Source organism: Hyperolius riggenbachi, chromosome 4 (genome assembly GCF_040937935.1).
Source record: "Hyperolius riggenbachi isolate aHypRig1 chromosome 4, aHypRig1.pri, whole genome shotgun sequence".
NCBI classification, from domain to species: Eukaryota; Metazoa; Chordata; class Amphibia; order Anura; family Hyperoliidae; genus Hyperolius; species Hyperolius riggenbachi.
Genome location: NC_090649.1, coordinates 200,968,139 through 200,994,923, shown reverse-complemented (window position 1 = coordinate 200,994,923; position 26,785 = coordinate 200,968,139). Strand labels below are relative to the sequence as shown.

Here is a 26,785-nt window from a genome sequence, read left to right as displayed (position 1 = left end):
TTATGATGATACATAGGTTGAAAAAAGACATCCATTCATCAAGTTCAATCAGAAAATATGATAGAACACTAGCCTACACCCTTACATATCTAAGTTGATCCAAAGGTAGGTAAAAAATCCTTACAAGGCTTTGACCAACTAACCCTAAAAGAGAAAAAAAAATCCATGATCAGATTCGAATGCCATTTACAAGGTCTTTTTGTTTCTAAATATAAGTAATTTACCAGGAAACTCCTGTTTCTCAAAAGAATCACACATGCAGTGCACACACCACAACTGCTGCACTAAGCCACCATCCACAACTGAGTCATCCACGCTAAGTTGCCACCCACACTAAGCCACCGCCCACACATGCATCTGTGCATACTTAAAGAATAACCATCAAAGAAACTATTTTTCTGTAAATCCCATATACCTATAGAGCTTTTAGTCAGCAACACTAGAATACTTTTCAGAGGTCTCTCAGCACAGCCCGTGTGAAAAAAAAGCCTTGTTTACCAGCTGTTTTTGTAACAATTGTGTGTCGGCATCGGGGGAAGGGGGAGGCAGAGCTGAACTGTAACCTGGCTATAAACTGTTTACTTTAAACTGCGTTGCAGAGAGAGACACACAAACAGGAACACGGAGCTTCAGCTGATGATTATTTACACACATTTGAAGCTATATTTCTGCTTTGTATCATTCTGAAAAGATTCCAGTCACAGTATTAGAGCCAGTGAAGATTGTTTCTGTATGCTGGATGTGCCGGGCACAGTCCTCCATAGTAATGCCCACAGTGAAAACTGTTCTCTGTAAATATAATTTTCTTCATATAAAACATGAAAAGATGAATAAAAGCCTTTGTATTGCTATTTGCTAGTAATTACTGGAATATATATGTGGCATTTGGAATTCTAGTTAACTTTGATAGTTGTCCTTTAAGAAAGCCTCTGTAGCTGTGCACACATACCGCAACCGCTGCACACTAAGCCACTGCCCACACAAAGCCTTCACCCACAACTGCGCTGCCCACACTAAGCTGCCACCCACAGGTGCGTCTGGGACCATACATATTTACAACCTTCGATTAGTATATAGGATTATTGGTTGGGGGTGTTGCTGCCTGTGCTTCCTTGTACCTTACATGCCTGTCCAGCTAATGGGAGAGAATAACATTTTGCATGGTGAAATGCACACACTTGTCCCTGCAATATTGGTGGCATTACTTCCATCATTTTGTGGTCACGTTTTCATTTGCATTTTCCGCATGTGATTTTTTTTTTTTTTTTTTCATTTGCAATTTTTCGTTTTGCTGCAAAGCTGTTTGAAAGCTGTTAGATTTTTTTTTTTTTTTTTTTTTTACTGTAGATAAAAATGCAAAATGGAATATGGAGGAAGGAAAAAAATTCCAGATTCTCAAGTGGCCCTTTTATTAAAATTGCACGCGGGGTGGTGCCTCTTTCCCATAGTGCGTCAAACCGTGCACAATTCAAACAAGTGTGCACACTGAAAGCTTCACCTGCAGAAGCAGTGTCCATATGCACACAAATAAACATTTTCAATATTTTGGAATAATGCACAAAGAAACCTGTGAATAATCACCATCAGTAAACAAGGCTGGATCTATTGCACAGCTTGAATAATACTGACGAAGGTCCTTTATAGTAGTTTTATTATTAATGTTTACTCAGTGATCAGATTTGTTTAACACAGTGTTATGTGGATGAGTATAGATCTACTTTAACTGATTGATGTCTTTTTGGACTGTTGTATAAAGCATTCCTTTATCAGCTGCACACCATTACATCAGCATCATAGCGTTGTGCGTAACTGTTTACATGGAATTCATTGATTTAAAATAGGTTAAATACAGTCGTTGTGGATGTTAGATGGGCAAAGCATCATGAAAATAATTCATAAACACATACCATGGAAACAAATATGCCTCATGCTTGGAGCTTTCTGAGTTTATTCCAGGCAGCAGCTGCCTCGGAACGATAGCCGTATGTTGATTATATTATGGGTCTTCACTTTTCCACTCACTCATTCTGTATAGAATGACTCCAGGAATTAATTCCTTGGCTGTCAAAAAGCTCTGGGGATTAAGTGTTTCTGTCTAAAAGTAACGGATAGGCCTCCCAGTGGGATGATCGGGTAATTGTAGGAATAAGTACAAGTTAAACAGCTACAGCAGAGGATTAGCAGGCAGTGCTGGTGTGGTTGCTAAAGACCCGGGGAATGAAAAGTCGGTCAGTATATCAATTCAATATGCTTGAAATTGATGGGTGTCTAGATAATGCATGCTAGCTGAATATTTATGCAACTGTTCACCTCATGACAGTGTTGTTTCTGTGAAGTAATTAGTGGCTTCCATCTAGGATGGTCAATGTAAATTAGAATGTATTTTTCTTATTACAGGTCTGTACATTACGGTTAATGAAGAGTTGTTTTTCTCACTAGTTCTGTGCCTAAAAGCTTTATTAACTGACCTAATAAATAGAAGTGCCTTTTTATGAGGCCATGTAGATGACATTTCGAAGGTTCACAGACAATTCACTATGCTTTATTCATGGTTCAGTGTGACCAAGTTGAGAGCTACCATCTTTTGACACCTACTATCAGGCAGTTTTTAATATATACAGGCCAGATTTGTTGGACCCCCTAGATTCTTTAATATTCTTCAGCTTAGGAGTACCTTAGAAAATAAAGCCCCCCCACACAACATATATTATTTCGGTATTATGGATATTTTCTCCATATTTCAAAGTCTTTAAGGCATCCTACTTCTTCTTATTCATAACATGCTTGCTCTGGATAGACAGCTAAGACAACTTTACAGGTACCAATAAGGCTTTTGTATATCAGTGTAAATCAGTACACGTTCTCATGAGTGGACAACATAGTAAGATTAATTATCTGAAATTCCTATCTAAACAGGCAAATTAAGTATTGTTAGTAGTATGTGTTTATAAAGCAAGGGAAAGTAAGAAGTAGGGAAAGAGGACATCACCTAGATCAGAAATAGTCAGTGATTTTACCAGGGGCATAACTAGAAATCACGGGGCCCCCTGTGTAACTTTGGATGAGGCCCCTCGTATAGGTGCCCGCCCCCAGTATAGCCAGGTATAGGTGCCCTCAGTATAGCTAGATATAGGTGTCTTCATTATAACTAGGCATGTTTGCCCCTAGTATAGCCAGGCATGGGTACCCCCAGTATAGCTAGGCATGTTTACCCCCAGTGTAGCTAGGTATAGGTGCCCACAGTATAGCCAGGCATGGGTTCCCCCAGTATAACCAGGCATGGGTGCCCCCAGTTTAGCTAGGTATAGGTTCCCCTTAGTGTAGCTAGGTATGGGTGCCCCCAGTATAGTCAGGCATGGGTGCTCCCAGTATAACCAGACATGGGTGCCCCCAGTTTAGCTAGGTATAGGTGCCCTCAGTGTATCTAGGTATGGGTGCCCCTGGGCTGTCATGTGGACCAGTGTTTGTGCCCCCAGTATAGCCAGGCATGGGTGCCCCCAGTGTAGCTAGGTATAGGTGCCCTCAGTGTAAATATGCATGGGGGTGCCCTCAGTATAGCTAGACATGGGTGCCCCCAGTGTAGCTAGGCATAGGTCCCCAGTATAGCCAAGCATGGGTGCCCCCAATTTAGCTAGGTATAGGTGCCCTCAGTGTAGCTAGGCATGGGTGCCCCCAGTATAGCCAGGCATGGGTGCCCCCAGTTTAGCTAGGTATAGGTGCCCTCAGTGTAGCTAGGCATGGTGCCCTCCCTATATCCAGTAAAGAGAACACGGACTTACTACTACGTTCCATGCTGGAGATTCTTCTCTGTAACAGTGCCCGATGACGCTACTTCCTGTTTATCAGGAAGTAGCGTCATCGGGTGCTGATACAGAGAAGATCCTCCAGCGTGAAACACGAAAGTAAGTACGCGTTCCCTTTACACCGCCGCCACTACTGCTGACAATTAATGCCGGAGGAGGAAGTATAGCCCAAGGTGAGGAAGGGGGGGGGGTGCCCCCCCCTCCCCGCCACTGTGTGTGAAAAATGAAAATGTATGATGAGTCTGAATTATGAGTCATTTGTGTAACACTAGTGAAGGTAAAGGTTAGGTTAAAGGTCAGTACAATCCTGCAGCATCAATGAAAGAAGAACCATTGGCAGCGTTGTGATGATGATGTAATGCGTGTATATGTACTGTGCTTGTTAAAGGCTCCTTTGCCTTGTTACAGAACTCAGAAATTAATATAAAGTAAATATATTCTGATGTTGACTGCTAGTTTTAACATGTTCATATGGAGCATTTTGGCTGTAACATATGTGGAATGCATTTGCCATCATTTTGTGAGAAAATGTGCCATAATAATGTTGTTTTTGATATATTATTTGTCAATGTACTCAAACCCTGGTTCTGGAGGACTGGAACTGCCATGCTGATGGTATTACTCTATAGAAACACAGTCTGTTGAGTGTCTGGGACAGCATTCAAATAGCTCACTTTAACATGTAAAGCTTTTAAAATCCCATCAGCATAATGTCAAATATTAACAAAACAGCTGTTTCCTCGCATTCAGCAAGCCATCTCTGCCACAAACTGCCAACAGCTGAACAGGCAGAAGCTACATTTTAGAAATATTTAACCATGCTGGCAAATCATCATTTACACTTAATACAATATTTTTTGGCAGCAAATGCATTTTTTTCTGTTATTAATTTATTGCATTCCACCAAGAGACATACTTCTGCTTCATCACTGATCTGAGTTCTCCAACCTGTGTATAACTGGGCAAGAAATAAGAATAATTATGTGCCCAAAAACATATGTACAGTACTTTCACTAGTAACCTTAAAGAGAATCTGTACTCTAATATTCTTACACTAAAAAGCATACCATTCTATTCCTTATTTTCTCCTGTGCCCCTCTGTGCTGTTTCTGCCACTCTCTGCTGCAATCCTGGCTTGTAATTAACAGTTTTAGGCAGTGTTTACAAAACAAACTAACCAGCTTGTGATAGGCTCACATAAACAGAGTGTGTGAGTCATACAGAGTGTGCAGGGGGCCTGCAGAGGGTGTGTATCGCTTCTATCCAATCACAAGCAGCCCTGCACATTCCACACATTCAAGCCTTAGCCCGACAGACACAACAGAGGAAAGGAGATAAGATGTATTACAGAGACAGTGCAATTAGGAAAGGCTGCAGTAAGCCAGAGCACATTAGAACAGGCATAGGAACTTATAGGATAGAAGAACTAAGGCTGAAAAATTTGTTACAGAGTCTCTTTAAAGGACAACTGAAGCAAGAGTGATATGGAGGCTTCCATATTTATTTCCTTTTAAACAATACCAGTTGCCTGGCTGCTGATTCTCTGCCTCTAATACTTTTAGCTATAGACCCTGAACAAGCATATGAACAAGGGCCCATATGCAATTCATGTTTTCACTTAAGTTTACTACTAGGTGACATTGTCATATCTTATTAAAAAAAATGCATTTTAAACCACCTGTAAGCAAAAACATACCTACATAATTTTAATAGTACATTTCCACCTACTTTTTCGTACTTTTCAATTGCAAAATTATTTAAAAGTTATTTTAAACAGAAGATAAAAGAAATTATCTCCTAGGAGAAAGCTCAGAAGAAAAAGTTAATGGGATATGGGCCTAGGTGTTTCTGATATTATTGTCAGATCTGAATGCGCAGTCAGGGATTTTATCAGGGCTGGTAACAAGCAGGCTGAGCATTGAGGAATGAAACAGAGAGCAGGGTAGGTGTTTTCTCTAATGTTCCCACTGATATATATGGTAAAATACATGCGGGTGCTTCGTCTCTGGTTCACTTTAAAGTAGGATAAGACATACATTTAATCCACGGTCTAAAGCATAAAACTAATTGAAAAAAAAAGATATAAAATGGATTTAAAACTACTGGAAGGGTTAATACAGTAATACCCCCGTTATCCAGAACTCAGTTAACCAGAAGTCTCAAGCAACCAGAAACCAGTCCTGACCTTGCAGGATGCATAAATCTACTTTTACACCTCTTTATACAGTAATAGACCTCTGTGACATTACAGTAAGTCTGTCCATTGTATTCATTTGTTTTTAATTAGGCCTATTTTTAACATTGACTCTCAGGCAACCAGAAATTACACTTATCCAGCATCAGCCGGATAATGGGGGTTTACTGTAGTTATTCCTCTACTTTACTCATAAGCTAATTGGTGAGCGTATCACTGAAATGATCAGATAGTGTTCAGCTAATAGTAAGAGGTGTAAACAACGAATCTTCTGCTGTATCCAGGGGTGTTGCTAAGAACGTAACCTACTTTGTTTGCACAGTAATTACATAATCTTTCCGTGGTACAACGTCATATTTTTCTTGTTTCCTACTTAATTCTTTTTGCTATGTTTAATGTTTTTGAGAAAAAAATTAATTTTGAGTTTTATACTACTTTAGAAACATATTACACGCTTCAGATGAATTTGGCCAGGTCATTACATTCAGGACCACAAATATTTAAACTGAACTCGTTCATCCTTACCATACTGGCAGTGCTAGCTGCTGTAACTATTCAAAGGAGATAACTTGTCAACTCCTCTAAAAAAATTACTTTTCAGAACTTGGCAAATTAAATAGTGCTAAATAGTAGAGTGAACTCATTTTGTGTAGTTTCATGCTTGCTGAGTGTCTGAAGGCCTCTTTCACACAGGGGGCTGAAGCTTGTCAGGCAATTCAGCCTCCTGGCTACCGACTACAAACACCATTGCGATTACAGTGCAGCTGAATGGCACCATTTGTAACATCACAGGGGTGGTCTCTTAACATGTAGTGGTGTTATCTGACATCAGAAAACTGCAACATGTAACATTTGAGCATGCCCGCCACCAGACTTACCAGCAAACATTCTCAGCATCCCATGGGAAAATGGGCCTAAGATTGTTTATTGGTTAGACTTGAAAATATGTCCTGGGTGAAAACTCAGGAGAAAAATTAACTGAATATAGACCACCATGTATGAGGGTTGGGAAGAAATTATTTAGACTCTAAATTCATGTTACATTTAAGTCTGTTCCACAAAAGTGTTTTAACTTTAGGTATGTTTACTTCAACCACACAGAGAGATAATTCATAAGATAAACAAACGGGATGTTATGATGTTAAGTGAGTTCAGAATGGACTGGAGAGGTGAAACTGGTCCACTGGCAGACCACAGAAGAGAGTATTGCAATAGTTCTCAATACAGGTGCTCAAACCTTCAACAGCCCTTTTTATGGTCCAGGCCTGTGTTGATGACGTTTGACTGCTAATTGCAGACATGTTTACATGATTACTTGTGGTCTTAGGTATTCTCTTGCCTAGAGAACCTTAGGAAAAATATGGCCTGAATACCATACCATACCATACCATAGAATAGCACATCTATCACCTAGAGCTATGTTGAAAAAACATAGGGCTATTTATAAAAGCAAGAACTCAACCCCACTCTGCAAACCTCCCACCCATGCCATTCTACATAGATGTGATCTTGTCTTAGGTGAGAGGAATATTGAAATGTCTTTCAGCTGGTAACTGTTGAAGACCTATTAATTTTACAGCATAGGAAATGTTAACCTTGTTAGTGATCATTCCTTTGGAGCATCACAGTATTCTCCTTTAATGTTGTAATGGTGTAATTTAACATAGTTATATGGGTAGGTTTTTTAACCACTTTAATCGTTTTTTATTTTCATGATCAGCAGTTTTGTAAGATGCAGAGTTAAACAAGGATTGGATCCTTTAAACATTTATAAAACTTATGTTCCCTAAGGGGATGATATGGGATGAGCAGTAGGTAGTGTTATGTTAAACTTTAATGTAGTCAGATATGAGCTCTTCATCTTCAATTGGCTAACAACTGCCTCTGGGCGGAAGACACCAATGCATAAACAAATACACATCATTACATCACATTATGTTGAATGCTCCAACACAGCCAGACTTCTGCTTCATGTGGATAAACCAGCCAACTAAGACTGTGCAGATCTCACATTTTGACTTGGCACAAGAAATGCATGCTTAATACTTTACTGTCTTTATTTCTTTAACCATTATTCTGTTAAATTACCCTTTGTTTAGATCTTTGAAGAAACCCAAACTTTATAATAGAAAAACAAAAGTTTGCTTTCTTAAAACAGAAAGAATTTGCGATAATTCAGGTTGGAGTGAGCTTGAGATGTCTCCCAGTGCATCACTGCTGAATATATGCAAATTAACCATTGTACCCTTAGAAGCTAAACACACCTCCAGAACCGCTGGAATGCAATGATGTGTCAGCTTGTTAATGTGTACAGAGCCATAATAATCCAACATGCATACAGACTGTTTTGGATTGTTTGATCCTCATCAGTGCATGGCATGGATTAATTTGGCTCTATGCAGTAGGGCTTGTAACACCGAGAGGTACAGACTAACCAGCAAGCTCATGGTGACCCAGAACTCATTGGAGTGTGTAAGGGACTACAATGGTCCTAAAAGCCCCCTTACTAAGATGTTAAGAAAAACAAAAGTTTATAATAGAAAAACTCCCTTTAACTTATTCTGTCCCGATTCTGAAATATTTCTAGTAAACAAAAGACCCATTAAAACGAGCAGCAAAGCATTAATTTTCCTCCTGTTTTTTTCTTTTTGTTGTTGTTGTTTTTTTTTGTATACAAAAATCATTGCTTGTCCATTGGGAAAACTAGAGTCAAACAGATGTGGATTCATCCCCTCCCCAATTTTCCTCCTAGGCTGCTCACCAATTTGATGATGAATGCTGCCTGAGGCTGCTAATGGTCATGTTAAATAGGTGACTCCATCCTAGTAACTTACTTGCTATGACTAACAACTGTGGTTATATTCACATACGTTTTAGTAGAGTTGCCAGTGACAGCAAGTAGCCCTTTGCAACACATTCATACAGCTAGTTGCTGGCAACTCAGTTGCACTGTGTCCTCACAAGAGCAAGAAACAGCTTTGTAGAACGTGCAGGTATGGAGAAACTGGAGTCAAACTGTCTGTGTCAGTCCTGTTAGTTTACCTACAGAATAACCAGAGAGCTCATGGTGACCCACAACCACTAGGAAAGTATAAGGGCCTTAAAGAGACCAAAAAGCTAAAAAATAGATTTGCCATCTTAAAGCAGAAGGTTTAACAACATCATCATTCATCTTTAAGTGAGCAAGAAAGATCTCCCATGATGCATGGCTGCTGAATGTGCTAATCATCTATATATGCCACTCAAGTAGCCCCTGCAACCCCCATGATTGGAGGGGGACAGAGATTATCTTTATGACCCAAAAAATATGTCTGCACACCCAGAATTGCTGGTGTATATATAGATCTTAAACTTTACAGAGCCACACCAATCAAACGTGCAAACAGCTTTTTTTTGGAATTAAAGTTATACCCCTGAAATAACCTATGAAAAATTATTTTCAGGATGAAAATATGAAGTAGGAAATTGTAAGATAATGACCCACATGCGATTCACTTTTTCTCCTGAGTTTTCTCCTCTGTGATATTTTTAAACCGTGTCATAAAATGCCTTTTAACCTCCTTGGCGGTTAATTTTTTTTTTTCTAATTTAAAAAAATCCTTTTTTTTTTTAATTTTTTTTTTTGTTTCATGTAAAGCTACCAGAGTGGTAGCTACATGAAACACCACTAGAGGGCGCATGTGGCCCTCTAGTCCTATCGTCGCCGGCATCTATAGCAAACAGGGGAACGCGTATATAACGCGTTCCCCTGTTTGGCTTCTCCTGTCGCCATGGCGACGATCGGGATGACGTCATGGACGTCAGCCGACGTCCTGACGTCAGGCACACCCGATCCAGCCCGTAGCGCTGCCCGGAACTCATTGGTCCGGGCAGCGCAGGGCTCTGGCGGGGGGGGGCCCTCTTCAGCCGCTGCGTGCGGCCGATCGCCGCAGAGCGGCGGCGATCAAGCTGTGCGCGCGGCTAGCAAAGTGCTGGCTGCGCGCACAGCAATTTACAGCGCACAAATCGCCCCACCAGGGGCTGAGATCTCCCCCTGCGCGGCATAGCCCGAGCTCAGCTCGGGCTTACCGCCAGGGAGGTTAAACCACCAGCAAGTAAGAAAAATACCGAAAGTACTTTTGGTAGTACAAACTTTTAGTTACTTTCTCAATTGTAAAATGCTTAAAAGGTACGTTAAAGAAAAGATGAAAATTATCTACTAGGAGATAACTCAGGAGAAAAAGTAAAAATGTCTTTTAAACCACCAAAAAGCAAAGAAATACTCAAAATAATGCTGACAGTACTTTTTTTCACCTACTTTTTGGTACTTTTTTCATTGCAAAGTACTAAAAAGTTATTCTAAAGCAAATATGAATACCGGTAATTATCTCCTAGAAGAAAACTTATGGACCAAAGGCCCATATGCAATTATTTTTTTTCACTCAAGTTTTCTCCTATGAGATAATTTTTAATTTTCTATTTAAAATACCTTTTCAGCACTTTTCAACTCAAAATGTACCGAAAAGTAGGTAAAAGGGTACTATCAAAATTATTTTGAGTACTTTCTTGCTTTCTGGTGGCTTAAAAGGCATTTTATTGACAAATGTATACCGTATTTTTTGCCGTATAAGACGCACTTTTTCTTCCCCAAAATGTTGTGGGAAAAGTGGGTGCGTCTTATGCGGCGAAGGTACGGATTTCGGGATGCAGAGGGGCGCAGGGAAGCACTATATACATTACCTGCTCCTGCCGCCGCGCTCCTGGCTCCAATCCTGGCTCCCCGATCCTCTTCTTCCATCTACCGCTGCCTGCTGCTGCCCCCGCCGAACATCGCTGGCCGGTCTTAATTAGCCGCAGGGATACGCTATCAGCACACCACGTGCCGGGGTCACGCATGCCGCCGAACGCTGGCCGGTCCTAATTAGCCGCGCAGGGATACACTATCAGCACACCACGTGCGCCGGGGTCACGCATACGCATGTGTGACCCGGCGCACGCTGATAGCGTATCCCTGCGCGGATAATTAGGACCGGCCAGCGTTGTTCGGCGGCATGCGTGACCCCGGCACGTGGTGTGCTGATAGCGTATCCATGCGGCTAAGACCGGCCAGCGATGTTCGGCGGGGGCAGCAGCGGGCAGCGGTAGATGGAAGAAGAGGATCGGGGAGCCAGGAGCGCGGCGGCAGGAGCAGGTAATGTATGTGTACTCACACTACCTGCACAGGGGGACACCGGCACTGGAGGACACACGGACAACGGGGCCACAGGCACAGGGGACGCTACCACAGGGGACACTGCTACAATAGGGGGACACTGCCACAACAGGGGGACACTGCCACAACAGGGGGACACTGCCACAGGGGACACTGGCACAATAGGGGACACTGCCACAGGGGACACTGGCACAATAGGGGACACTGCCACAACAGGGGGACACTGCCACAACAGGGGGACACTGCCACAACAGGGGGACGAGGGACACTGGCACAGGGGGCTGCAGGCAGAACAGGGGGACACGGCAGGCAGAACAGGGGGACACAGCAGGCACAGGGGGACACAGCAGGCAGAACAGGGGGACACAGCAGGCACAGGGGGACACAGCAGGCACAGGGGGACACAGCAGGCACAGGGAGACACAGCACAGGGGGACACAGCAGGCACAGGGGGACACAGCACATAACACTGTCCCCAGGGGCGTTTCTAGGGTCCCTGGAGATCAGTGGCACCTGTGGGCACCAGGAGGGGAGGTTGGGCGTGGCCATGCGGTGAGTGGGCGTGGCCATGGGTGGGGCCAAATGTACATGAACTTAGCAGCGGTGTAAGCTACGGATAACGGGCCTGCCCATCGAAATATTGGACGGAGCCCCCTGTCCTTTATTTCGATCATTTACAATCAGTATAGGCATAGATCAAAGATGTATACGCACATACAATTTTGATTGGTCAATCACTGACCCCCAATTTCCCACCCCCGTGCAGTAAGTGGGCCAACAGACAATGAATTTTATGAACAGAGCTAAAATTGGCTAATCAAAATTGTATGTGTGTACCAGGCTTTACAGCTAATACTGTACATACTGAAAGTAGCAGGGATCAGCATACAATACAGCTGGTTTACAATCAATAAAGGCACAGAGTAACACCTTACACTGTACACACTGGAGGTAAATCAGCACACAGTGCAAGCACTAGAGAACAGCGTATACTGTACATACTGTAGGCAGCAGAATTCAGCACACTGCAGCTAGCGTGCCAAAAATATGACGATCACGTTGTGTGGCGTGCTTATCGCGCCGCACCAAAAAATGGGTGGGCCATGGACCAGAATATAGGTGTGGTAACGGGTGGAGACAAATTTACATGAACCTAGCAATGGTGGGACATCAGATTAGGACAGTGGTGGCGAACCTTTTGGAGGCCGAGTGCCCAAACTGCAACCCAAAAGTCACTTACCGGTATCTATCGCAAAGTGGCAACAGCAATTTAAACTAAATACTGTACAAACGTTTTAACTCATACATGAACATTATGGAAAATCCAAGTTGAAAATAAACTGTGAAGATAAACAATTTCATCCATCCTACTCCTGAAAAATGTATTCAATTTTTTAGAACCTCCCAGTTTTATTTTCTGTTTTAAAACGCTAAAAAAGTAGGTTTAATGCTATTGTCTCATATGATAAGGATTCAGCTTTTCCCATAGTCTCGCAGTTAGCAATCATGTGACCCCCAACAAGACATATTCAGCAATCATGAGGCCCCCAACAAATCAGGAGGCCCCCAACAAGACAAATTCAGCAATCATGAGGCCTCCAACAAATCATGAGGCCCCCAACAAGACAAATTCAGCAATCATGAGGCCCCCAACAAGACAAATTCAGCAATCATGAGGCCCCCAACAAATCATGAGGCCCCCAACAAGACAAATTCAGCAATCATGAGGCCCCCAACAAATCATAAGGCTCCCAACAAGACACATTCAGCAGTCATGAGGCACATAAATAGACAGCATTTCACATAAATAGGCAGAATGCCCCCTTAATATGGTAGCCCCCCCAAGTTAGGTAGTGAGTGACAGGGACCCCCAGGTTAGCTAGTGAGTGACAGGCGCCTCCAGTTAGGTAGTGAGTGACAGGGACCCCGATAGTGAGTGACAGGGAGCACCTTTAGGTAGTGAGTGAGTGCCAGGGAGCCCCTTTAGGCAGTGAGTGAGTGCCAGGAAGCCCCTTTAGGCAGTGAGTGAGTGCCAGGGAGCCCCTTTAGGCAGTGAGTGAGTGACAGGAAGCCCCTTTAGGCAGTGAGTGAGTGACAGGAAGCCCCTTTAGGCAGTGAGTGAGTGACAGGGAGCCCCTTTAGGCAGTGAGTGAGTGACAGGGAGCCCCTTTAGGCAGTGAGTGAGTGACAGGGAGCCCCTTTAGGCAGTGAGTGAGTGACAGGGAGCCCCTTTAGGCAGTGAGTGAGTGACAGGGAGCCCCTTTAGGGAGTGAGTGAGTGCCAGGGGAGCCCCTTTAGGGAGTGAGTGAGTGCCAGGGGAGCCCCTTTAGGGAGTGAGTGAGTGCCAGGGGAGCCCCTTTAGGGAGTGAGTGAGTGCCAGGGAGCCCCTTTAGGGAGTGAGTGAGTGCCAGGGAGCCCCTTTAGGGAGTGAGTGAGTGACAGGGAGCCCCTTTAGGGAGTGAGTGAGTGCCAGGGAGCCCCTTTAGGGAATGAGTGAGTGCCAGGGAGCCCCTTTAGGGAGTGAGTGAGTGACAGGGAGCCCCTTTAGGGAGTGAGTGAGTGACAGGGAGCCCCTTTAGGGAGTGAGTGAGTGACAGGGAGCCCCTTTAGGGAGTGAGTGAGTGCCAGGGGAGCCCCTTTAGGGAGTGAGTGAGTGCCAGGGGAGCCCCTTTAGGGAGTGAGTGAGTGCCAGGGAGCCCCTTTAGGGAGTGAGTGAGTGACAGGGAGCCCCTTTAGGGAGTGAGTGACAGGGAGCCCCTTTAGGGAGTGAGTGAGTGACAGGGAGCCCCTTTAGGGAGTGAGTGAGTGCCAGGGAGCCCCTTTAGGGAGTGAGTGAGTGCCAGGGAGCCCCTTTAGGGAGTGAGTGCGTGCCAGGGAGCCCCTTTAGGGAGTGAGTGAGTGACAGGGAGCCCCTTTAGGGAGTGAGTGAGTGACAGGGAGCCCCTTTAGGGAGTGAGTGAGTGCCAGGGGAGCCCCTTTAGGGAGTGAGTGAGTGCTAGGGGAGCCCCTTTAGGGAGTGAGTGAGTGCCAGGGAGCCCCTTTAGGGAGTGAGTGAGTGACAGGGAGCCCCTTTAGGGAGTGAGTGAGTGACAGGGAGCCCCTTTAGGGAGTGAGTGAGTGACAGGGAGCCCCTTTAGGGAGTGAGTGAGTGCCAGGGAGCCCCTTTAGGGAGTGAGTGAGTGCCAGGGAGCCCCTTTAGGGAGTGAGTGCGTGCCAGGGAGCCCCTTTAGGGAGTGAGTGAGTGACAGGGAGCCCCTTTAGGGAGTGAGTGAGTGACAGGGAGCCCCTTTAGGGAGTGAGTGAGTGACAGGGAGCCCCTTTAGGGAGTGAGTGCGTGCCAGGGAGCCCCTTTAGGGAGTGAGTGAGTGACAGGGAGCCCCTTTAGGGAGTGAGTGAGTGAGTGACAGGGAGCCCCTTTAGGGAGTGAGTGAGTGACAGGGAGCCCCTTTAGGGAGTGAGTGAGTGACAGGTAGCCCCTTTAGGGAGTGAGTGAGTGACAGGTAGCCCCTTTAGGGAGTGAGTGAGTGACAGGGAGCCCCTTTAGGGAGTGAGTGAGTGACAGGGAGCCCCTTTAGGGAGTGAGTGAGTGACAGGTAGCCCCTTTAGGGAGTGAGTGAGTGACAGGTAGCCCCTTTAGGGAGTGAGTGAGTGACAGGGAGCCCCTTTAGGGAGTGAGTGAGTGCCAGGGAGCCCCTTTAGGGAGTGAGTGAGTGCCAGGGAGCCCCTTTAGGGAGTGAGTGAGTGCCAGGGAGCCCCTTTAGGGAGTGAGTGAGTGCCAGGGAGCCCCTTTAGGGAGTGAGTGAGTGCCAGGGAGCCCCTTTAGGAAGTGAGTGAGTGACAGGGAGGCCCCTTTAGGGAGTGAGTGAGTGCCAGGGAGCCCCTTTAGGGAGTGAGTGAGTGCCAGGGAGCCCCTTTAGGGAGTGAGTGAGTGCCAGGGAGCCCCTTTAGGGAGTGAGTGCGTGCCAGGGAGCCCCTTTAGTGAGTGAGTGAGTGACAGGGAGGCCCCCTCTCTAGCCGCCGCCGCTCCCCCCCCTACCTCTCAGCAGACCTCAGGATCAGCGGCGACCCGACCAGATGTACGAGCGGGCGCTGGACGCACCCGCTCGATATGCGGAAGTGATGTCACTTCCGCATATCAGTGCGGGCGCTGGGTCCTAGCGCCCGCACGATTGGTCGCCGGCTCGCCGCCTGATCCTGAGGTCTGAGACGCGGCGGCGGCGGCTGGAGGGAGCCGCTGACAGAGGGGGCAGCGGCGGCCGGGAGATCCGTAGCACCCCAGGAAAGATTGGGGGCACGTGCCCCCCTAAAACAGGGCTAGCGACGCCCCTGACTGTCCCCATATGTGGTGTAATAGTATGTAATGTAACTGGAAAGGGGGAGGTAAAAAGTCCTTAAGACACCCCTGCATCATAGACACACCTAGGTTTATTATTTTTTTTTTTTTCCTGATTTTTGCCCTCTAAATCTGGGTGCGTCTTATATGCCGGAGCGTCTTATACGGCGAAAAATACGGTAAATATCACCTAGGAACAATCTCAGGAGAAAAAGTTTATTGCATATGGGTGTTTTATAAAAAAAATCCCCTTTTGTTATTGGTATACATTCTTAACACATTCAGGCCCATATGCAATTAACTTTTTCCTCCTAGGAGATAATTTTCATCTACTTTTTAAACGAACTTTTCAGCATTTTACAATTTAAAAAGTACCCAAAAGTAGCTGAAAAAATACTATTAAATTTATTTTGAGTATTTTCTTGCTTGCTGGTGGCTTAAAAGGCATTTTATAACACGTTGTGAAAATATCACCCAGGAGAAAACCCAGGAGAAAAAGGACAGGATTAATTGCAAATAAAACACATGCCCATATGCAATTAACTTAGTTATCTCTCCTAGGAGATAATTTTCATATTCTCTTTAAAATAACTTTTAAGCATTTTACAATTGAAAAAATATGTACAAGTAGGTGAAAAGGCACTATCAAAATTATTTTGAGTATTTTCTTGCTTGCTGGTGATTTAAAAGACATCCCTGGCGGGCTCAAAGCGCCAGCCACTAGGACGCGCTCTATATGCAGTAGCAGTGTTATGGAGTCTTGCCCAAGGTCTCCTACTGAATAGGTGCTGGCTTACTGAACAGGCCTCTGGCACAGTACTCCTGTGCCAGAGGCAGAGCCCTTAACCATTACACTATCCAGCCACTGTAGGAACAGAAGGCAGTTGTAATATGCAATGGGGTGGATGCAGTACTACACATATAACAATATCTGCCTACTGCGCACATGGTGGGACGGAAGGAGGGGGTGTACAAGCGTGCATGGCGGGTGTGCATGCGCTTGGCGAGGGCTCTGCGCCTGCGGCAGGGGAGAATTCGGCAGGATTCTTGAAACAAATAGGGGGATTACTGGTTTAAAAGAATCAACAGATATGGTGGCGCTAACATACATAGTTACATAGTTACATAGTTATTTTGGTTGAAAAAAGACATACGTCCATCGAGTTCAACCAGTATAAAGTACAACACCAGCCTGCTCCCTCACATATCCCTGTTGATCCAGAGGAAGGCGAAAAAACCCTTACAAGGCATGGTCCAATTAGCCCCTAAAGGGAAAAATTCCTTCCCGACTCCAGATGGCAATCAGATAAAATCCCTGGATCAACATCATTAGGCATTACCTAGTAATTGTAGCCATGGATGTCTTTCAACGCAAGGAAAGCATCTAAGCCCCCTTTAAATGCAGGTATAGAGTTTGCCATAACGACTTCCTGTGGCAATGCATTCCACATCTTAATCACTCTTACTGTAAAGAACCCTTTCCTAAATAAATGGCTAAAACATTTTTCCTCCATGCGCAGATCATGTCCTCTAGTCCTTTGAGAAGGCCTAGGGACAAAAAGCTCATCCGCCAAGGTATTATATTGCCCTCTGATGTATTTATACATGTTAATTAGATCCCCTCTAAGGCGTCTTTTCTCTAGACTAAAGAAACCCAGTTTATCTAACCTTTCTCGATAAGTGAGACCTTCCATCCCACGCATCAATTTTGTTGCTCGTCTCTGCACCTGCTCTAAAACTGCAATATCTTTTTTGTAATGTGGTGCCCAGAACTGAATTCCATATTCCAGATGTGGCCTTACTAGAGAGGTAAACAGGGGCAATATTATGCTAGCATCTCGAGTTTTTATTTCCCTTTTAATGCATCCCAAAATTTTGTTAGCTTTAGCTGCAGCTGCTTGGCATTGAGTACGATTATTTAACTTGTTGTCAATGAGTACTCCTAAGTCCTTCTCCAAGTTTGATGTCCCCAACTGTATCCCATTTATTTTGTATGGTGCTAGACCATTAGTACGTCCAAAATGCATGACCTTACATTTGTCAACATTGAATTTCATCTGCCATGTATGTGCCCATATAGCCATCCTATCCAGATCCTGTTGCAATATGACACTATCTTCCTGAGAGTTAATGATTCTGCACAATTTTGTATCATCTGCAAAAATAGCAACATTGCTCACTACTGCATCTACTAGGTCATTAATAAATAAATTGAAGAGCACTGGACCCAGAACAGACCCCTGTGGGACCCCACTGCTAACAGTCTCCCATTTTGAGTATGATCCATTGACCACAACTCTTTGTTTTCTGTCCAGTAGTCAGTTCCCTATCCATGAACACAGACTCTTCCCCAGTCCTTGCATCCTCAACTTTTGCACCAGACTTTTGTGGGGAACAGTGTCGAAGGCCTTTGCAAAGTCCAAGTATATCACATCTACAGCATTCCCAATATCCATATTAGCATTCACTACCTCATAAAAGCTGAGCATGTTAGTCAAACAGGACCTGTCTTTAGTAAACCCATGTTGATGCTGAGAAATAAGATTATTTTCTACTATGAAGTCATGTATAGTATCTCTTAGTAACCCCTCAAATAGTTTGCATACAACTGATGTTAAACTTACAGGTCTATAATTTCCTGGATCAGATTTTTGCCCTTCTTAAATAATGGGAAAACGTGGGCTGTACGCCAATCCACTGGGACTCTGCCAGTTGCAAGAGAGTCACAAAAGATAAGATAAAGGGGTTTATCTATGACTGAACTTAATTCCCTTAGGACCCGAGGATGCATGCCATCCGGGCCAGGTGCCTTGTCTATTTTTAATTTATTTAGTCTTGCCTTCACTTCTTCCTGCGTTAAGTATTTAATATTACAGTTAGAAGATTGAGACTCTTCCGCCTCTGTAGTTTGCAACAGTGCTGTTTCTTTTGTGAAGACAGAAGCAAAGAAAGCATTTAATAACTCTGCCTTACCTTGGTCATCCACCATTGAGTTCCCATCCTCATCCTTTAGGAGTCCTATACAGTCAACCTTTCTTTTTTTAGAGTTAATGTACTTGTAAAACTTTTTTGGGTTAGATTTGATATCCTTAGCGATTTGTTTTTCAGCTTCAATCTTTGCCTGCCTAATTTCTTTTTTACAATTTTTATTGCACTCCTTATAATTGCTTAGTGCAGCCTCTGTCCCCTCCTGTTTTAAGACCTTATAGGCATTCTTTTTCCTCTTCATTTTATCTTTAACCTTTCTATTCATCCATAGAGGCCTTTTTTTATTCCTAGACATTTTGTTTCCATATGGGATATACATACTACAGTATTGATTGAGTATAAGTTTAAAAGCTTGCCATTTCCCTTCAGTGTCTTCCCCTTGTAGTACATTATCCCAGTTCACCAAACTTAGTGCCTGCCTAATTTGAGTGAACTTTGCTTTTCTAAAGTTCATAGTTTTAGTGGTCCCGCTGCCCCGTGGCCTATCAGTCACCAGCTCAAACGTTATCATGTTGTGATCACTATTTCCCAAATGTTCTTGAACCTGCACATTTGATACATTATCTGGTCTATTAGAAATGATCAGATCCAGTAACGCATTCCCCTAGTTGGTTCAGTTACCATTTGAGTCAAGTAATTGTCCTGTAGTGCTGCCAGAAATCTGCTGCTTTTACCAGAATGGGTAGCCTCAATACTCCAGTCAATGTCTGGAAAGTTGAAGTCGCCCATAATTATGACCTCATTTTTACCTGCAGCTTTTTCAATCTGCTGTAGTAATCGCAGTTCTGCAGCTTCATTAATAAGAGGTGGCCTGTAGCATACCCCAATAAGCAATTGGCAACTTTTATTTCCACCATGAATATTTACCCAAACGGACTCCACATCTTCGCAATCTTCCTCCATCTCATCGTTGAGGACAGCTGTAAGAGAATTCTTAACAAAGAGACAAACCCCTCCACCTTTTTTCCCTGTTCTATCCCTCCTAAACACATTGTATCCTTTTAAATTAGCTATCCAGTCATGGCTTTCATCCATCCATGTCTCGGTTATTCCCACAATGTCATAGCCTTTGTCATTCAGAATGAACTCTAGTTCGTCTATTTTATTTGCAAGGCTCCGAGCATTGGTTACCATGCACTTTATATTTTTACCACCACATTTACCAATTTTGTTTACATGAAATTGGCTACTTGAATTTTTACCAACCTCCTTAATCTTTACACTGTCCCCACCCCCCTCTCCACCCTCCATAATGATAGGTTCCCACTGTCTTTTTACCTCATCTTGTCTATGTATTGAGACTTTATCCTCCCGCCTCCCCCCAGATCCTAGTTTAAAATCTCCTCCAACCGTTTAGCCATCTTCTCCCCCAATGCAGCTGCACCCTCCCCATTAAGGTGCAGCCCATCCCTGCTGTAGAACTTGTAGCCGACTGCAAAGTCTGCCCAGTTCTCCAGGAACCCAAACCCTTCCTTCCTACACCAATTTCTCAGCCACTTATTTAACTCCCTAAGCTCCCTCTGTCTCTCAGATGTAGCACGTGGCACTGGCAGTATTTCAGAAAACACCACCTTGGAGGTCCTTGCTTTAAGTTTATCTCCAAGTACCTGAAAATCATTTTTGAGGACCTTCCATCTCCCACTAACTTTGTCATTGGTGCCAATGTGTACCATGACAGCCGGGTCTTCCCCAGCCCCACCCAGTAATCTGTCAATTCTTTCCGCTACATGCCGAACCCGAGCACCCGGGAGGCAACAGACTGTACGGCATTCGCGGTTTCTTCGACAGATTACCCTATCTGTGCGCCTAATAATTGAATCCCCTACCACCAGTACCTGTCTAGCCTTAGCTGCACTCCTATTCCCTTTCTCGTTACAGCAGTCTGCCCCTTGGTTGCTAAGGAGCACATCCTGCTGCAGCATTGCTACTCCTGAATCATCCTCCCCAATATTACGCAAACAAGCATACTTATTAGTGAGGGACAACTCGGGACTAGCCTCCCTGCCACTTTTTCCCCTACCCCTTCTAACTGTGACCCAACTAGCGGCTGCCTCTGCTTCTTGGTCCGGCTGTACTCCACCCTCCTCATCTTCAACGGTTCCTTCCATCCAGTGTCTGGATCGTGAGATCCAAGCTCTTCTCCATGTTGTGTATGCTTCTCAGTGTTGCGAGATGCTTATTTAGCTCTGTGACTTCCGCCTCTAACTGAGCAACACGCACACACCCAGGGCAACAGTAAACACCCTCAATCCACTGATCAAGGCATGCATACATGTTGCAGGATGTACACTGTACAGCATAGTCCAACATGATGACTTTTGTGTGGGGAAAAATTATTTAAAGTAAACTGTGGTGGTAAAAGATGAAATGGGAGAGTGAGTGTAGCTGGGGAGGAGGAAAGGGAGAGTAAGTGAAGTTAAGGAGTGAGTGAAGAGGGGGGGGGGAGGGGAGTGAGTGAAGAGGGGGGGGGGAGGGGAGGAGGGGGAGGGGGGGAGGAGGGGGAGGAGGAGGGGCGGGAGGGGTGGAGGAGTGGAGGTGGAGTGAGTGAAGTTGGGGTGGAGTCCCCAAAATTTAAAGACTACACCACAACGTGCCTAGCACATTCTAACCAATGCAAAAAAACCACAATATTGATTGAAGGTTGTTTTTTTTTTTTTTTTTTTTTTTTTACGTAATAAGAAACCAGTGCTGTTCACTAATGCGGTATTTTGACAATGAAACAGGTTGTAAAAACTTTGACCTGTTACATGGCTGAACAATTGTGCCTGAATGTAAACTCTCAAGTTCCTATAAAACAGCAGAGTGCTAGTATGAACAGAGTCATGCATATAACTTTCTCAGGCAATTTCAGGCTCTGCTAATTAAGTTCATTGTATGAGCTTGTAGTTATAAGAGTGTGATGGAGGTCTTATTTCCCTGCCTGAAGGTATTTAGCTAAGTGTTCTGGATAACACTTATTATAATGATCCTCACAGCTTCCTCTAGTCAGATCAGCCTAATACCATTTAGCAGAACACAAAAAGCCATTTTACAAGACTTTGTTGATCGTTCCAAGCTTTTGCCTCATTCTAGAAAAATGGGCTTCTTAGAAAACTGATCTTGTTTAACTCTTCAGATATATTGATGCAAATATCAAAGCTCTCTGCGTGTAAGCGCTACTGTAAATTGGATCTGCTGCAAAATGAAAAATAAATTACAAAAAAAGGAATCATATGGAAAGTGCTGAAATTAAAAGTGAACCTGAACTGAGTAAAAATATTTAAAACAAAAACACATGATGTACCTGCAAAAGAAAATGACATACTTACCTCTCTGTCAGTCCCTCTCAGAGGCTCACCATTTTCTTCTTACAATGATTCCCTCAAGTTCTGACAAGGTTTTGTCAGAACTGAAATATAGCAGTTGCTTTCAGTTATATATCAGTTGTTGTCAGTTATAACTGAAAGGACAAATTGATGTGAAAGGTAATGTCCATGTTACCCTATGGCTCAAGTAGGCAATATTACAGTTTAACGTTGTGTTAACGAAGAAGCTGTAATGAGGTAATGGCCATTTTCAAAATGGATGACGGAGAATTCCATGAATCACAGTGGACAAACAGGACGCAGGAAAGGAGAAAGAGATTGATGAGTAGACTGCATGGGAGTAAGTATGACGTGTATATGTTTATTTTGGCTTAGAATTTTCAGTTCAGGTATGCTTTAAGGACCTTTTCCACGTGGAAAAAGAAAAGCTGCCGATCATCAAAAACTCCCAGCTCAAATTTTAATATAAAGGTTTAGGAAAACTCTATACCTGCATTTAAAGGGGGCTTAGATGCTTTTCTTGCGTTGAAAGACATCCATGGCTACAATTACTAGGTAATGCCTAATGATGTTGATCCAGGGATGTTATCTGATTGCCATCTGGAGTCGGTAAGGATTTTTTTCCCTTTTGGGGCTAATTGGACCATGCCTTGTAAGGGTTTTTTCACCTTCCTCTAGATCAGGTGTCTCAAACTAAATTTACCTGGGGGCCGCAGGAGGCAAAGTCAGGATAAGGCTGGGCCGCATAAGGGATTTCACAAAAAAGTCCTCAAATGTCATTATTAACAGTTTTAATTATTTCTTCTGAACATGAAGTGTCCTATCTTATAGTTTGCTTCAGTGCTCCCATTACAAGTAATCCGCCGTGTCCCCGCCGCAAAACAAGGGCTGCAGAGCCCCCAAATCGCCCAGGGGGCAATCCGCCGGCATTTCCTGAAAGGGGCAGAGCTTTCAGGTTGAGCTCTGCCCCTCCTGACGTCAATTGCGGCGGATTGCCGCCTCTGCCCACCCCTCTTACTCTTCCTTCACAGAGAGGGGCGGGGAGAGGCGACGATCTGTGCGGCGATTGACGTTAGGAGGGGCAGAGCTACAGGTGGAAGCTCTGCCCTCTCAGTGCAGTCGTGGATGTTTGCCCGGAGGATTTGGGGGCTCTGCAGCCCTCGTTTAGCGGCGGGGATGCGGCGGATTACTTGGGAGCACTGAAACGAACTATAAGGTAAAATAGTTAGCTTCCGTGTCTCTTTTGCCGGCGCGGGTCACAAAATATTGTACCGAGGGCCGCAAATGGCCCGCGGGCCACGAGTTTGAGACCCCTGCTCTAGATCAACAGGGATATGTGAGGGAGCAGGCTGGTGTTGTACTTTGTTCTCTGGTTGAACTCGATGGACGTATGTTTTTTTTCAACCGAAATAACTATGTAATTATGTAACTATGTAAAAATACAAATTCAGGTTAAAAATTCAGTCACATGATCAAAAGCAAACACCTCTAAAAGAAAAGCAGGTACGGCACTCAGTATGCACAATATTGTGTAATTGCATGGTCAGCATACTAGTAAGCAGAAGGGATGTCACCTATAGTTGGATCCATTCACAAACCACAAATTCACAAACCTCATGACCATGCTGTGTGCTCTCCGAAAAAAAACGAATAGTGGTACAGACAGTCTCCTACTTACAAACGACTTGTGTTACAAAGTTTCATATTACAGTTGTGATAAGTCACAGATGAGGGGGGATTAGACAGGCTAAACTCTTTATATACATACAGGGTGCATTCTATATGTTTTCCTTCTGTCCTGTGCAAGAGTTCAGGTCCACTTTATAATTATTGCAGGAGGCCAACTGCTGGTGAATAGCAGAAGAATGAAACACTACTCGCAGATAAGAGGAAGTGGCAGGTCGGTTTGAAGTTTGAGGAATGCCACATACTGGAGGATAATAAAAGCCTAAGTTTAAAATACCACCAATGGTTCAATCAGCAACAACTGGCACAGGCAATTTTGTTGTTTAAAGAGAACCCGAGGTGTGTTTAAAGAATGTTATCTGCATACAGAGGCTGGATCTGCCTATACAGCCCAGCCTCTGTTGCTATCCCAAACCCCCCCTAAGGTCCCCCTGGACTCTGCAATCCCCCATAAATCACAGCCATGCTGTGAGGCTGTGTTTACATCTGTAGTGTCAGTCTCAGCTGCTCCCCCGCCTCCTGCATAGCTCCGGCCCCTGCCCCCATCCCTTCCCTCCAATCAACAGGGAGAGAAGGGATGCAGGCGGGGACCGGAGTTCTGCAGGAGGCGGGGAGAGCAGCAGACTGACACTATAGAGATAAACACAGCCAGCTCTGACAAGCTGTTTGTCAGCAGCGTGGCTGTGATTTATGAGGGATTGCAGAGTGCAGGGGGACCTTAGGGGGGTTTGGGATAGCAACAGAGGCTGGGCTGTATAGGCAGATCCAGCCTCTGTATGCAGATAATATTCTTCAAACCCACCTCGGGTTCTCTTTAATAAATCATTCCTACAGTTCCTCCCCTTTGTAACAAGTCACTTGTCTTACTGCTGCAGTGACGTTACCTAGTCACTACTATTTCACCCAAGAAGCAACCCCTGTCCTCGATGCAGCCTTGTTTCTAGGGGCAGGTACGGTGGGTGTCCACCCAGGGCACAGTGGGGGGGAGGGCGCACCCATTGCAGTGATCGTGCAGTGGCACACTTAAACTCAGCTGCAGGGGGCAACTCCTCCTTCGCTTTCCTCGACCGCCTCCTACATTCTACCCCCTCCATCGCAGAGAAAGATTTATGGCAGTGAGAGCGGTGTAGTAAAGACTTTCCGGGCTCCATGCGAGGTTGCAGCCAGGATGTTCTGTCTCTAGCATTGCTAAGGGCCCATTTACACTTAATCAGTTAGTGTGCGTTGGTATGCGTTAGTATGCGTTTTTTCCATAGCAGTGCATTGTGAAAAAGATTTCAGTTAAAACGAGATAAGTGTGAAAGGTGCCATATGAAAACATGGGCATTACCTTGAAAATCAGTTTTCTTTCAGTTATAACTTAGAGCAACTGATTAAGTGTAAACAGAGCCTTACTCTTACTACTTCCTGTAATGAGGGGGATGGGGGGAGCGCACCCATACCTGGCTAACCTATACCTGGCTAACCTATACTGTGGCACCTATACCTGGCTACAGGACCAGATTTACCATAAGGCACTGTATGCCTACAGGTGCCTGATGATGGAATGGCATCTCAGTGCCTCCCTCCCACCTTACCTATGCAGTGTCCTGAGCCGAGTGTACATGAGAGGTTACTATTGGCATTCCATTGATGAGATCTCCCTTCAGTCGGGGGCACCGCTAGCTACTTAATACTGATGGTACCTCTCGATTCTCAATACTGAGGATAGCTCTGGTTACCTAATGCTGAGGGCAACCCTTAGCTACCTATGACGGGCAAGGGAAGTAAGGGAGAAGTGACCGCTGGGCCAGCCGGCACACTTGTGGTTTGGTTCGGTGGGTGTTGGTAGGTTCTGCAGGGTGAAGTCTAGTCTAGTGTGCCAGAACATCAGTTGCTATTAGAGATGTCCCAAACGGTTTGCATGCAAACTTATTCACACGAACAACGCAAATTTGTGTTCGCGGTCGAACGTGAACTTTATGCGAGTTCGACCCACCCCCTATACTACATCATTGGGCTAAACTTTGACCCTCTACATCACAGTCAGCAGACACATGGCAGCCAATCAGGCTGCACTCCATCCTGGAGCCCCCCCCCCCCATATAAGGCAGCAGCATAGGCCAAGTTCTCACTCTGTGTGCTGCAGTATTAATAAGAGAAGGGAGAGACATTGGAGAGATAGGGAAAGCGATAGTTAGGAGGTCTGTTAGCTTGCTCCTTGCTGATATTTGTTGCTGAAAAGAACCACCAAAACAGCTCTTTTGAGAGCTAATGTTCTTGTAATGTGTTTTTTTTTTTGTATGGCCCACTGACACTGCATATACAGCCCTGTCTGTCGCAGCTGGTTCTTGCTAATTGCTATACTGTGCCAGGCCCAGCACATTCAGTGCCTACCTTTTCACTGCACATGTGTGTGTGACAGCTGCACATTGTATTGTAATACCAGTCACTGTATACCTTTCACTGCACCTGTGTGACAGCACGCAGTTTTATATACAAGTCACAGCATACCGGTTCACTGCACCTGTGTGACCGCATGCTGTTTTATATACCAGTCCGTACATACCTGTTAACTGCACCTGTGTGACAGATGCACATTGTATTGTATTACCAGTCACTGCATCCATTTTCACTGCACCTGTGTGACCACACGCCGTTTTATATAGCAGTCACTGCATACATTTCACTGCATCTGTGTGACCACACGCTGTTTTATATAGCAGTCACTGCATACATTTCACTGCATCTGTGAGACCGCACGCTGTTTTATATACCAGTCACTGCATATCTTTCACTGTATCTGTAGTTGACTATTTAACACAGAACACTTCATCTTCCTCAGCTTCCGCACAGAAGCGTGACATATCTTCCTCCTCCTGCTCTGATTCTGGCACCCCACTTAACACTCCGTTGGCAGCCATCACCAAAGTGCCATCATCCCAGGGCTCAGCAGTGTGGAATTTTTTTTGTGTTTCTGCCTCAGATGAGAGCAATGACATCTGTACTCTCTGCCCCTGAAAATTGAGCCATGGAAAGACCAAGACCCGCGTATGGACAACTACCTTACGAAAGCGCATGATGAAAAAGCATAAACTGCAATGGGGTGACCACCTGAGGAAAAGCAGCACACAAAAGCAAAGCCACACACCACAGTGGAAGATACCAGGCCGCAATTATTTCTCAAAAAAGGTGATACCAAAACTGTACTGTGATGTTGAAAGGCAAGTGGTGTCATCTCTGGCACACAGCGTTTGGTCAAGGGTCCATCTGACCACGGATGCCTGGTCTGCAAAGCACGGTCAG

General features: G+C 44.7%; 1 long non-coding RNA gene across 1 annotated transcript in view; it reads left to right on the top strand.

Annotated features, from left to right (window-relative positions):
• Window positions 1–2,187: 2,187 nt before the first annotated feature.
• The window catches only part of LOC137570626 (uncharacterized), a 117,138-nt gene continuing 92,540 nt past the window's right edge, over window positions 2,188–26,785 (top strand). The window contains exon 1 of the long non-coding RNA XR_011031120.1: window positions 2,188–2,228. This is a non-coding gene — a long non-coding RNA (uncharacterized lncRNA). The remainder of the gene's footprint in view (window positions 2,229–26,785) is intronic.